The following is a 15,585-nucleotide window of genomic DNA, read 5'->3' as shown; positions in this document are numbered from 1 at the left end:
TACACAGTGGCAGAGAGGAAACAAAGGGGGCCCTAAAGGGCCCCATGTGCCTCCTACGCTTGTGAAGGCACACGTGGGGCATAACATGTATGCATGCACATCAGTTCCTGCATGGCATGGAGTTTCTAGTCCATGCCATGCAGGAACCTTGTGGGGTGTTGCCATTGCGGTGCTGCGGCCTTTGAAAGAGGCACCGCCCTGGGACCGCCACGCTGTCCACCCACCAGACCACTTTAAAGTCGTAATCGAGCGGGCAGGTGGCGGCGAGTCTCGGCGGTATGGGGAAACAGCAGTGGCAGCGTAACACTCACCTTCGCACCTCCAAAACTCATAATCTGGCCCTATGTGTCTTGAGTGCCTGTGAGATCTTAGAGGGATGACTTAATTGCATGGAGTTTACCTAAATGTGTCAGCCATATTTAGGCTGTCCGGATCTCAGTGTTTATTTTTGGGGGATTTCAATGATGTTTTCTCAGTGTTTTCCACACCTTTTGAAATTAGTGTTTGTTAAGCTGCCTAACCCCCTGGCTTTCCAGTGTTTACAAAACAAACATATTGTGTTTTTTGCAGTGACTGTTATAAAGCACATGTTTGATTAAAAAAAAAAAAGCAGGGTATGTAGTGTCTTCCCCTTGACAGTGTGTCTAACTTATGCTGGACTACTTTAAGCATAGAAAGTCTGTGTAATGTACTCTCACTCACATCTCATTACTCTCTCTCACATCTTGTTACACCTCACACTTACTATGTCAGGAATGTCTGGGTTACAAGCCTAGTAATGGATTTAAAAGGTAAGTGTGCAATGTTAAAAACTAAATTACTAAACACATTTTTGTACAAAGTTGGGAGTCATTCACCTTCTTCATACTGAATATTTAGACATTGTAGCAGTGGTCAACGCTACCAACAGCAAAGTTCCCTGTGAAACCTTTAAAGTTTTCAACTGCACCAGATTAATTTATATCACTGCATTCTAAGGCACTGGAAACATAATGCTTTAAGCATGCTTGCCACTACTTTTCTGCACCCTTTGCCTCACTGCATTAATGTGGTGCTGCTGTTGTGTCGACATTCATAGCTGCCAAGTGTCCCCATTGCAAATATTTCACTTTAAGTAAGTCCTGACCTTTTAACAGATATCACATTACATTCCGGGGCTTACATTGTTGCTGTTAACCTTGTAACTATGGGCTGAAAAACCCAGCAGAAAACTGCAATTGTGTAAAAAGCCAGGATTAGCTGAAGGTATCACACATAACAATGGGACACCCTGTAGCTATGAATTTTGTTGGCATGTGGTAAGACTTTCACCATGTTTTCACCACTGTCCCATGAGCATGGTGACGGCACACTTTTCACAGGTACACGTCACTCCCTACACCCTGCACTTAGTGCTGAAAACCTGGGGCATTTGGCAGTTGACCTGCTACCAATACTGATTTGTCAGAAAAGGGGCTGATATATCGAAGAGCTTTACCCATTCAGTGTCTGTGGGTAAATGCAATAGTACATATTGACCAAAGTTCTTATGAGCCAGTCATTACACCAACCACTGACAGAATTAAAGACTGCCAAAAGATCAAACATGATTTTATTATTCCGAGATTCTCTACAGTGTATAAAATAATTAGATCAGACCTAAAATATGCTAGTAAACCCTGCACCTTTAGATCAAACACACAAAACTGGAGGAAATAAAAGAAAGAAGAAAAAAATATTTTTGTGACGTTACAGAAGAACAAAATTTAAGCAGAATAATCTAAGACCAATCTTTGTTCCTGTTATCTTGTATAACAAAGTTACAGTGTGTTGACCCCTTCAGGAAGAAATAAAAATGACTCATCCATTCTCAATTCCCTTTCTTTGAATGGCATTTTAGTTTGTGGCTGGGCAGCTGTTTATCAGTACTATTTATTTACACTGATGAGGGCTGTTTCACTCATGCTGAGTTTTTATCAGTTTAAACTAAAAACATGATAGCCTAACCATAAATGATCTTTGCAAGACAACAGTGATGTAGGTCTAATATTAGCTGTCGCTGTTTGACAAGGTGTGAAGGACACTGTTCTGAATTTGATGGGCTTAGGTACATAGGACTTTACCATCTCAGTGTTCCTCTTTAATTTCTGTGCTCAGTCTTTGCATACACAATCAAATGTATTACTCAGACGAGGAGCGCCCAATGATGAAGCATGACACCCTAACAGGTGTGTGAATGCATCAAGTTCTGATCTTCAGTTCTCTCTGCGACCGGAGTATCAGCCACGTGGTTCAATCCCTTGTGACAACCTGGCCTATGAGGAACTCCCCCGACCTTGATAATTATTGAGTTTATCTTTGGGAGGAGCATAGGTGTAGGAACTCGGTAAAACATTGAGTTCGTCCCTCCTGTGATTTATAGATGTGGATTTAGTGCTACAGGTCTCAGAGCCACGGAACTGCTTGAGGAGTGATGTAACGTATAATAAAAAGAAATGAGCGCATTTCCTGGGCCTCCAGCAGAATAATGCATCTAAGTTCAAAACTTTGGCGGTTATACATGGTACAGAGGAAATAGCACGTTGGGATCCAATAATCTGGTATGAAATGCATATGAAACCTTTCCTTAGTTTGGGGAGTAAAGGAGAAAGTCCCAAGTTACATAAAAAGGTTGATCAGAATTTAAAGGCAGTAAACCAGTATATAACAATGTGAAATCCATCAACTTAAACGGAAGTGAACTAGATTGAAGGCCCTAGAACAGAGAAGTGAAGTTGACGATAAATGGATTAAACTGAGACAAGCGGTTTCAAATGATCTTAGAAAGTATTGGCGTAAAGTAGCAAGGTATTGTGATTCCAGAGTGAATACACAAGCAATCCCCATCTCTGATGCTGACTGGACAAATTATATTTCCAATCTTTATACCAGTAATTTCAGTTCTAGTGGTCCTAGAGTAGATGCAGAATTGTTCAATTTGTATTGGCCCCCTACATCTCTGGAGATCGTGGGTTTCATTAAGAATGGCAGAGCGTCGGGTGCTATGGGCCCTGATAACATACCGTTCTCGAGTATCGAACAGGAGGGTACACTCTGGGTATCTTTACTATACCTTATATTTGAATACTGTTATCTCTCAGGAAATATCCCCCTGACTTGGAAAGGTAGTATTATTGTGCCATTATACAAAAAGGGCCCAAAATCCTCTCCAGGAAGTTATAGGCAAATAGCATTATTAGATGTATTAGGTAAACTATTCTCTAAAAGTATATTATTCCGCCTCCAACTATGGGCAACTGAAAATAACATTATTTCCCCACAACAGGCTGGATTCAGGAGGAATTGTAGTACATTAGATAACATAGCAGTACTACAGGCTATCATAGAAAAGTACCCCCAGTCATGGGGAATGGCGGTGCACACGGCCTTTATTGACTTCTCCACGACGTTTAATAGAGTTGATCGTCGGATGCTGTGGCGAAAGCTGTTTCGGCTGGGTATGCCATCACATTTGTTGAGGTTAGTTATAGCACTTCATTCGTCAAAATGGATGGGTGTGAGTCAGGGATTATTCCAAAAAGCTCTGATGCATAATGGCCTAAAATATGGCTACGTGTCGGCGCCTTTGTTGTTTTTCATATATATTAATGGTCTACCGTGCAGGGTAGGAAAAGTAAAGTGGAATGCTCCGAAAGTTGGCAATATAGCCACATGTTATCCAATTTATGCGGACTACATTGCCTTGATGGTTTGGAACAGTATGCAAAGGCACATTACTTAAAAATAAACATCTCAAAAAGTAAGATCCTTACTTTCCGGAAGAAGGGCTCTAGACTAGGGAGGTAGCTTTAATTGGTTTTAGGGGCAAGAAGAAAATTGAGATGGTTCAATTATATCCCTGTCAAGGCAAAATCTTCTCTAGTATTTGACTGATTATGATCATGTAAAACACTGCTCAAGAAAGGCTACCTTGCAAGCTAGCACTATTAATAGATTATATAAAATGTGTGGGATAAGGCGTTTTGCCCATGTATTATCAGTCTTTAAGGTAAAAATTCCTTCCTCCTTAGGTTATGCTTGCGATGTGATGGATATGAGGTATTGGAGCTTCTCCGATGTAATCTAAGGCCGCATCTTGTGTCAGATTTGTAATTTGAATTCCATGGCAGCACCGTACGTCCTAAGTCTGGAGTTTGGACTATTGTCACCTTTTGTCACAGCACTAGCTGCAGTTTTGAGGTGGGGGTACCGCTTGTTTGGTGGAGAAGCCTTGTGAGTATATGCTGCTTTAAGGTATGAAATCTTCACTTTAAGAAAAGAAAAACATGCATTCTCCTGCTCCTTTTTAAAAGCTAGCGCAATTTTTGGACTGGATCATGTGAGTGGTTATCCTATGCCTAAATCCTTTTTAAAGAGCTGTTTTAATTTGTTTTCCTACAAAGTAAGTTTGGATTGTGACATTTTGTTATGCCAGCGTCATGAGAGAAATGTGGTTATAAAAGAAAGCTTTTTTATGAAAAATACCCCAACCATATCTTACTTGGAATATCCCACATGGGGTTTGGAGAAGAATTATGCTGCTACGATTACATTTATTATCCCTGCAAACTATAACATGCATTCGGGAGAGAGATTTGGATTTTTGTGCAATCTCCATGTACCAGATATAAATCATGTTCTTTGCAAGTCCTTCCTTGCACTATGCATTTCGTCACTTTTTAGGACTGGAGTTTTAAAAATACAATGTACGATCAGTGCATGAAGCTCATCAATACTTCTTCTTTCCTCCTAATGAAATGGTATGTACCAAAATGTTTAACTTAAAAAAAAAAATATATATATATCTATAGTGTTGATTTGACTGGTATTATTTCTTTGAAATTATGTATGTTGGAATATATGATTGTATTTTGTACTTTTTATATTATTTTTATGTTCTTATGTTGACTTCCATCAAAGTTCCAAATCATAAATAAATAATTGAATTTAGTTGCTGTCTTCCACTATGTACTATATACAAAACAAGAAGGAGGCCAAGGTTAACATAAGGACAAGAAGAACCTGAAGAAATATACCTCTCTTACACTATAATATTTTCTGTCTCAGTACTTAATTTCAGATTGGTTCCTATTATTTGTATATTTATATTCCACTCTCACTCTGAAACCCTTTACTTCAAATTATTTTTCAGCTGTATGTAAGCACATTATATATTTCACAATAAATTTCTTGTGATTAAGGCCCAACGTGAATGTCACACACCGTATTTCATAATTTTCCCTAATGATACTTAAATGCTGTTGGTTAGTGATGGAAAATGTCAAACTCACTCAGTGTTTCTTTTTTAACTCCTGAGAGACAATATACCCTAAATGTATTCTTTCACCTCTGCGTTGTATGTACTGTGTACTCTTTGCATCTTCTTTTCCAGGGATACTACAAAACCTTTAAAGTGTATGGAATTCACAGTATTCAATAGCAAGCTGTATCCTGAGTTTCGGGAATGGGTCATATCTCGATTTCCTTGTCCATCTATATCAATATTTTGCTAATTTTAATCTCCTAATTTGTGACACTCTTAAATTTAAGTTTGTCCTATGGAGTTTGGCCTCTAGTCTATTGGTCTTGTACATCTCGACATGTTAAGGCGAGGGACTGGTCGCAAAATCGGATGCTGGAATATTCAATATCACCCCGATAAGTGATATCATGTGTGCTGCATTAGTTTCAGACTTTTGTGAGCTTGCAAATGAAACATGAAGAGTGAAGTCCTGACGATGAAATTGAGAAGAACTTGCTGACTAAGATATATCTGCAAGGACTCATAATGAGGAGGCAGAATCTAACCCTGAGCTTTTGTACTCTTGTATCTATTGTGTGGTGTGCCGGTATGATCATTGATCTCTTCTCATCATTGTCCATTCCTTCACTTAGCATCAGTCGCAACGACTTTCATCCCCTTCCTTTCCTAACCTTATCCAACACTGGAGTGTGTAAGTTAGCCGCACGCTGTCAACGGTAAGAGCCCTCTATATGTTAAAGAGTGATATTGTTTGCTGTTGTACAGTTGACAACATATAGAATTATAGATGGGTAACACTGAACCATGGGGATTGTCTCACCAAGATGAAACACATCCCCGTAATTCGTTTTTTTCCCCATTATATTTTTATGTTGTTTATGGCCCCCAAAACCATCCGCCTCTGCTTTCAACTGGCACTCACAAGGGCAGAGGACTAACTGGGGAGCCATTCATAACATGGCCTCTCCTCCCTGATGCACAAATGGAACAAGAAACCTTGCTTCCCATCCTTAACCAACCCCTACCACTCACCTTGCTTTCCTTCCCCACCTGCAGCTGTGCTTTTAGCTTTCAAGCATAGCAGACAAGCAGCACTGCGCTGATAGGCTCTCAGGAAGGCCTGTCGCCCCGGCCAGGAAAGCCTTTATGATGTAGCAACAGTGTGTAAAGAGTTTTGTTATCAACTATTCCTGTGTCACAGCAATGAGCTGCCAGATTTAGAACGTGGTGTAAACGATAGAGGTTTCCCATGGAAGCCATGCAAAGCAAAGAGGTAACTCTCACCTCATTTTGTCCATGACAGAGGCTTTGTCCCTCTGCTGTTTCTCTCCTTGGCCCTGGGTGCCTCAGGAGAGCCCTGCACCATTTCAGACTCTCACATGATGGTTAGACTGGAGTCTGAGGCTGTACTGTATGTGTGGTACCGAGGACCTGACCTGACAACGTGTCACGCGCTTGTGTGTATTGTTACAAAGAGGAGAGAACCAGTTTTACAACTCCGAGTTATCCATACTACTTTTCTTACATAAAACATCTTGTAGGTTGTAGCCTTGATAATACACTCATGTTCATTTCTAATTCCAAGCAGGAACAATATTTAGTTTATGGTTTGGCACCTCTTAAGTTGTTGTTCTATTTATTTTCTTTGCTATAAAATAGACAAAACAGGTGGACTAATTAAAAGGTCGTTCCACTGTTCTCCAGTTATGCTGTGAATAAAATTCAGTCACATTGCTAATTTGCAGCTGCGTTTTCCTATGAGGTGTTATGGCTCACAACAAGTTCTCAGCTCTGCGCTGTCGCGGTTTGTCGCTTTTCAAACTGGAGATCCCTACTTATGTAAGGCAATTATATGTCTGTCTGATTTCTAACGGGCATTGTTTCTCAGCGCCCCATTGCTCTCCTTTTTATCTGGTAAAATTGTTGCAGCTGTTTCAAATTAAATCATTCACCGTTTGGTATTAGAATTTTCTCCAAAGCTGTATTTCATCTTTACAAGCCTCTGCCTACATGACATTACATGGATATTTCCATTGCCAAAGAATCTCTCGGTAGGTTAATCTTTTTCCATGTCTATTAACAATTTAACATCAGTATCAGATGACAAACGTAAAAGATGATGTAACGGTGGTCAAACAAGAAAAGGGTTATGGTATGTGCCACAGTGTAAGGATACGATTATTTAGCTTACGTTTGTGTAGCCAACTGTATTAAGCAGCCTTTGTTAAATTCTTACCTCATTAGAAGCTATACCCACATTCTGTATATCATTAACACCTATTAGATCAGCTGAAAATACAGATACATTTAATAAAACCATTTCTCTCATGTTTGAAACACACTATTCTATCCCACTCTTCAGATCACAAAGGTTGTTTTCAGGTGATAAATACGTGTTGTCGAGCCTCATGTTGAATGATGTCTACATCCTTCTAATTCAGTGACTGTCCTCTGGAGCTCTGTCAAGTTGGGATGATGCAGTGCCCAGAGGGAAATGGTGCTCTATTCTTCCAGGATCCCACTCTACACCTTCAGTTTAGCCAGTCAAATGCAACATTTTGAACAGGATGCCTATAAACTAGATTTATTTAATTAAAGTTCATAGGAGCCAGTTGTATCTCAGTTGAAATGTAAGGCCAAGTTGAATGTTTTCATGGCCTAGTATTTACACATACCGACCAGGTACCACATGGGCAATTACCATATTAGGGACTCTCTTCAATGCAAAGACTAGAATGTAAAGGTTTTGTTTTTTGCTCCTTAAGAGGCTGTTCCTTATGTGGTGTGATAATGGACTGTTTTTATGACAAAAGTTAAATTGTCTTTTGGTTTCCTTCTAATGGGTATTCACTCTTTTGTCATTTCTTTCACAGAGACAACATCTGTTTATTATCCTCACTACATGTTAAACAATTTCTCTTGGGTCTTAAGAATTTGGGAGGGTTTCTCTCAGTGTGTTTGGATGACAGCTGTAAACGTTCAAAAGGGTGTTTCTATCTGTCGGCTTTGTACCGACCCATAAAAAAACAAACCTTGTAGTCTGGATAGAACTAGGACGATGTTTGTTTTCACATCTCACAGAACCCACTCCCAATAATACACAGAATAATATGTCGATTAGAAGTAGGCCTGGGTGAAGAGACACTGCACTCGGGCTTTACATTCACCTGGGCACTGCCTTCAGCTGGAGGAGCATTGATACCTTTTGATAACAACAGGCCTGTTGTATCTCATCAATCTTGCTACAGCGCCTGCTGCCTAATATTACACAAGCTATACTTCCAGAGCATCTCTGCATTGCCAACTCTCTAAAGCTTCATGAATTTCTAAAGTCTTCCTGGAGCTCAAACACAATTATTATCTATAATGTAAATGATCAAGATATTCCTAGCTACAGTGCTTCTGTCACTACAAGCAACTGCCTTCTGTATAGTAAGAAAACACTCTGTGGTTTGAATTAGTTTCAAAGTGACATGTTCATAAACTGCAGTTTAATAAACACACATTAAGATTATCAACTTCGCCTGTCAACAAGCAATCACCTTCCCAGCCTAAATCGATATTTCATACAATACAGATGATGTATATACTATCAAACTCAGTAAAGAGATGAGAATTATTTCCATATCTCATGGAGAAAAAAAAGACAAGGAGTGCAAAACTATGAGTTCGTAATCCTTAAAGGATAGCTCCTGAAACAGTGCATGCAGTCTCAATCCATGAACACAAATGGTTTCCTAGAACACTTCTCCAGTGTGGTCATTTGTCAAGTCCAAAGTAATTTCAAACCATCTTCAGGGCTTCTTGGCAACAAATTCCGGCTTCAGCAACTATGAAAACCGACCAGTTAGCATGGACGCTCTGGACTACTAGGAACTTGTACTCTGTGACACAAAATGGCCACCGCTGCTTACTAACCTCTTCCCTGTAGCTTCCTGGATCATGTAGTATCCTTTACTGAACTCGGGAATCTTGCATAGTGCAGCCAGTGAAAATGCAGAAGCTTTCCTCCAAGCTGTGCGAACACTCTTTCCTGCTTCTGAATGCATGCATCGTCGGGCAGTTCAGGTTGTCCGGCTTTTGTGCTAGTCGAGTGGGAGGAGTTATGTGGAGAATGATCCGGTCGCTATTGCATTGTTTTTGAAAATATCCAGGTCCAGAAAAGCAATTTTGTTTTTGTTCCAACTCAAATATGTGGATTCCTAGTATGTAACGAGTATTGGACCTTCTTAATTTATTCTGTTCTTTGCAGTATCATTAAAAATATCATAAGCCTCCATGCTTTTATCAGCTCTGCATCCAGAATGGCAGGCACATATATATGCTTTTTTCCATGCCTGTAAACATACCAGTTTGCAAGACGGAAGACAAACATGACTGCCATAGAACTAATATATTTTCCATTAGAACTAATGCTGAAATGAAAAGCAGTTCCTTTCCAGAGCTCCATGAATACTGTGTGTCATGAAACTGGTAATTATATTGTGATTGGAGTGGAGGTTCTTGAGTGCATGTTTGGCACCTTCCATGTATGCTCACATTACATGACTCATGGTATGGGGATCTTTGTGTTCCTTCAAGAAGTTGAACAACATCGAAGAGATTTTGGATAGGTGATTTCAACAGAAAAACTATTTCACTCAGAAATATATCCACCGTTCTGGGTGAAGGCTTAATATCAGAACATATCCATCTGTAGCTCAGTCGCCATTAACTGTTATCATCTCCAGAAATTCTAAAATAAGGCTATATTCTATTTTCTTATCCCTTGTAAGCACGGTTACTTCTGTTCTAACTATCTCCTCATTGTACTACACATTAGATAGAGGCCCTTTGAGAGGTTTGCAAACCCTTTCTGTCCCAAGCCACCAAAAAAAGAAAGCAAGAAAGGAGAATCAGTATTCAGCTCCTTCATTATCGAGACTTTCTAGTGAGAAAACTAGAGAGTGCATGTGGACATGTCTAGTGTGAAACTAAAGGATGAGTGTGATGTATATATGATGAGTCTAAATAATAGTGTGAGCCTAACGGCCAGGGCGGTCGAGCTCTAATCTGGGGAACCGGGTTTGAGTCTCGGCAGTGATGCTCAACATCCTGTGATTCTGGGCAAATCACTTAATGTCCCCGTGCCTACAAAAAATGAATGTGTACTTGTGTAACACAACTGGTGCTCATGTAAAGTGCTCTGATACCTGATACCTTCGGGTCAAGTTTTTACTCTACAAAACTCTGAAGAAAAAAAACAAGTTTGTGACTTGAGCAAGAAGATTTCTAGAAACTGACACTAAAACCAAAATTATGCCTTCAAGTAGATGGTCAGATTGAGGTCATCAGGCAAAATGATGATTCACCAGGATGTAATCTAGATAAAATGGCAATCCAGATGCCCCGTATGTATAGGTGAGCTACTGTCATACACAGAACCTTGGTGAGGGCTCCAAGTGCCAACGACAGACTTCTGAGAAGGCAGTGAAACTGCCACATTTGCCCTTGCCAATGGAATTTCAAGAAAAGACAATCGTAATTGAAAAATAGATGTCCTTCAGGTGTAACATGGCCATCCAGCTGCTGGGAATGAGTATATCACTCAGCAGATAGACGTCCTCTAACTAGAAGTTCTCACAGCAAGGAGATTTATGATGTGTCTGAAACCTTTTTCTGCCCCAAAATTTAACCTTACTCCCCCCCGAAAAGGTATAATATAATATTTAATATAATGTAATGGAAAATATACACATTAGTAATTAGTGTTTGTCTATATAATTATAACTATCCACTGGTCTACAGTGGATGGTTATAATTAGGTCAGCTTTTCCATAGACGGAGTACTTTTTGGTTTGCTAGTAACTTTGGAGCCGTTTGACGAATCTTCACGAAACTTTCCCAAAAAAGTTCACTCACCTCAGCTCCTTCCTAGAATGTTTTGGTGTGATCCGTCAAGCAGTGGCCGAAAACAAAGGGGGGTGCCAATAGAGTTTTTTTGGAAAGCGATGTCGCAAAAACTGCTGAAGAGAATGACACCAAATGTGCTTTTTGTGATTTGGTTGAAATCTATTCAGCAATTTTGGAGTTATTAAGCTCCAAAACTATTTGTATAGCTGATTGTCACAGGAGATTTATACTTACCGTTCGCTATCGCGACCGGGGATAAAACTCCGCTGCACATTGCAAAGTGGAGTTTTCTGCACTCTGCAAGCTCCGCGGAGTGCGGAGTGCAGAAAACTCCGCAAACTCCGCGAACGGAGCGAAGTTCACCGCCAAGGCCTATTTTTTTCCCTCTCAATCTCCCTGTGTGATTACACAACACCCAAACCCTTGCCTTCTCTGGTAATCTGTGAAAAGATAGTTTACAAAATACCTGTCTACAGCCGTTAACACATTATAGTAATAATCCACTGTTAAAGGCCTGTTGAGTTTAACAAAAGTGTTTCGCAATAAATAATTTAGGCCCACAGCTTTTGTCGTAGCCTTTCATAATAAACAGATTAGGCTATGGCATTAAATTTAACCTTCCTCAGTGAACCAGTGTGGCCTATACCCTTTATCATAGGCTTGTCACCATGACCATCCCAGGCCTACTTGGTTCAGCATAAGCTTTCCAACAGGACAATCATCAATCATTCAGTCATATAACATGAATGAATGAATGAATTAATGAATGAATGAATATTGCATTTGTAAAGCGTGACTGTCACTCCAAAAGGAGCATTCCGGAGCTATGCGGTAAAAGGCAGAGATTTGTTACTGTGTTACTAAACAAAATGAGTGATTATCGAATGAGTCAGAGGCCAAAAAGATCCAAGTCTTCAGATGTTTCGGAAGCAATGTTCAGAATCAATGAATCTCAAATGGATGGGGATATGATTCCAAGCCCTAGTCCCCAAGACAGCAAAGTATTTGCCCCTTTTGGTCTTATGCCTAAAGGTCGGGGTTTGAGCAGGTTGGCAGATGAAGATCTCAGGGTCCGAGAAGAAGTGTAATGTGTAAATCTGGGGATCAAATTCCTTGGTCCTACTGCTCTGTAAAGTCTAAAAGTGAGTGGGGAAATTTTAAACAAGACCCTCTTGTGCATTGGCAACCAATGAAGGGCTTTAAGAGCTGTTGTGGCCGCAGAACGACGTGGCAATTATAGCACCAGCTTAGCAGCTGCGTGTTGTACTATCTGCAGCTTTAGAAGGGTCTGGTTGGTGGCACCTACATATAGACTATTGCAGTATTCCAATCTGGACATAATTAATGCAAAGGCCACTGTCTTTCTTGCTGCAAGAGGAAGATAGTCAAATAATGTTTTCAATGATTTTATTAAGTCAAAGCACATCCCTCCCACTTCCAAAGCTTGTGGGCGAAAAGATAGAGAGGCGTCGGATTTCACAAAGAGGGTGTTAGGTGGAGAGGGTGCAGAGAAAGGCCACCAAAACATGAAAACAAAGGAATTGTCCATACCTAAAAGCATGATCTCCGTCTTATCGGTGTTGCATTTTAGGTGGTTGGCTTACATCCACCGGATAACCTCAGTCCAACGGAGTTTGAAATTGGTTTCAGAGCTGATAGATGCTTTATCCAAGGCCAAACTCTGCAGCATATTGTCAGCATATGAAGTTGTTTTGATTCCAAAGGAGGAGATCAACAAGATGAGGGGGGCCACGTCTATGTTAAGCAGTGCACAGCTGAGCGAAGAACCCTGTAGCACCCCTGAAGTAACCGATTTTCAGGAGATAGAAAGTACCACTGTTTGCTTGCAGTCAGTGATGAAGAATTTCAACCAGGCTAAACCAAGATGACAAACGCCACCGTTTTTGATACGCTGTAGTAGGATATTTTGAGAGATGGTATCAAATGCTGCTGATAGATCCAATAAAATCCCCCCTGCATTCTTTCCAACATCTAAAGTTAACTTAAGAGTATCTGCAACTTCCAGCGGAGCTGACTCCACAGAGTGCTTAATACGGAAGCCAGACTGCCGAGGATGATGAATGTTGGCCTCTTCCAAAAACGTAATTAATTGGCTATTTACCAGTTTTTTGATACTTTTTCCAACAGCCGGAAGTAATGAGATGGGCTGAAGATTAGAAAGAGTTGAAGAGTACGTCAGTTGATTTTTCTGTAGCGGTTTAACAGCTGCAAGTTTCCAGTCCATTGGAACCTCTGCAGTGGTCAGCGAGGTATTTAAAATCTCGTTGATCATTGGATTCACAGTGTCCACAATTGTATGGAGAATGGGTAAAAGGCAAGGGTCAAAGGGGATCCCGATTTACAAGATAGGATAGCTTTTTTCAGACTGATCTGAAAGCTTGAAGAGAGGCACCTGTCAGGAGAGAATTTACCTTTAAGTCAATTAATGACAGAGGAGTAGGAATAAACTTACAGTGAATGTTCTGAATTTTTTCTTCAAAGGAGGAGGAGATTTGGGTACATAGAATCTGCGAGGAGGGATCTCTCTAGCCAAAGCTTTCAGTTGCAAAAAAGATTTAGCAATTGAAAAAATAGATTTTTGGCGGTGTTGTGCTCTATTAATCTGCTTTAAAAATATACTTTGTTTGGCTTTCTTAATCTGGTTACGGTATTTTTTTATGGCCAATCTAAACTGTAGTAGGTCTTTGACATTATAGACTCTTCTCTACCTCCACTCAAGCTGCTTGCAGCTAAGATGCTGATCTGCTACAGCATGAGTATTCCAAGGGGCTGAGACTTCTGTTTCCCCTTTATTAGGAATGTCTGTAGCTAGTTTACCGGTGACCTGAGTGATCCAGGTCTTGAAAGCGAAGGCATCCTCCGTTACATTTCCCGACAAAGTGGGCATAGATGCAGATGCATATCTGGTCAACTCAGGATCAGTCAACAGCTGGGCCCATTCACACATCGTTTGGGGCTCTGGCGCTAAAGAGACGGCAGGATGGTTGGATGACTGAGAATGGATACTGAGCAGAATCAACATGTGATCGGATCAGGCCTGCCAGATTGGAGGTGGGAGGGGGTTCGACTTTCAAATTTGAAAAACTCGAGCAACCATTTAATGGAGTCCAAAATTACTTAACATATCCAAAAAATTGACTTCCTCTGAGTCAATGCTGCATTCAAGATGGAGGATAAAGTTTCCCAGGATGGTAAAATTCGAATAGCGAAAAACATGGGGGGGGGGGCTAAAACTTCTCCTAAGGATGCTAGTAAACTGGAACTTGAGCCTGGTGGTAAATGAGCCCTCCTGCAATAGACAAGGAGGGACTTATCTTAAAACAGAATCCAAGGCTTTCTGCCGCTCTCAAATGATCTAGATCAAAGGTTTGGCATTGGAAGGAATGGCAAGGATGATTCCCAGTCCACCTCCACAGGACTTGTTTCTATCCTGTCTAAGAATGGTGTAATCTGGAGGTAAAACATGGACAATATCTGTGTTACACCATTCCTGGGAGGAGATGAGGAGACCAGCATTAAGTTTCATGAGTGGGTTAACAACCTCAATCCTCACCTACATTTCACCAAGACAGTCAGTGATAAGGCAATTTCATTCCTGGACCTGCTCAAAACCTTAGAGAATTGACATCTCCACACGACTACTCCTCAGTTTTAAGAGTCATCACCCCAAGGCCCTCAGGGAAAACCTTCCATATGGCCAGTTTTTGAGGGTACGACGTAACTGTAGCAGCGTCCAAGAAAATGATGCCATAGCAAATTCTTTCCAGGAATCTACACAATAGGGATTACCCCAGGGAGGTGGTCCGCAAGGGAGGAAGCGCGCTAGGTACAACAACCGGCAGGCACACCTCTAGACAAGGGAGAAACTACAGAGTGACGTGATTACCTGTGTCACGACTTTCACCCCAATGTCTAATAAAATCAAAAACATCATTAAATATAATTGGAGGATCCTAAATAACGGTTCTCTTAACCTCGACCAACCACGCTTCGCCTTTAAATGAACCACAAATCTACGTGATCAACTGGTCAATACCAGACCACGGGCCAAAAAGAAACCACAGGACACGACTCTATGGAACCTACTACCAGTGTCCAGCCATTTCCCCTGTGGCATGTGTAGTGCCTGTTCTTCTATTCGACACACAAAAACCCTGCACCTGGACGACTTTATGCAGGATCAGCGTACACACACTAACTGTAACACTAAGAGCTGTGTCTACCTGATCACCTGCCCATGCTCTCCAAGGTATGTGGGAATGAGGATCCGAACAGTGAAGATAAGGATAAGTGAACATAAGAGTACTGTCAGACGTGGCCGGATGGCCACAAGAATGACAAATCATTTCATTGAAAAAGGCCACACCTGTGATGAATTCCAGTGGACAATA

The sequence above is a fragment of the Triturus cristatus genome, chromosome 4_1 (assembly GCF_964204655.1).
Source record: "Triturus cristatus chromosome 4_1, aTriCri1.1, whole genome shotgun sequence".
NCBI lineage: Eukaryota > Metazoa > Chordata > Amphibia > Caudata > Salamandridae > Triturus > Triturus cristatus.
This window is presented reverse-complemented; position numbering follows the sequence as displayed.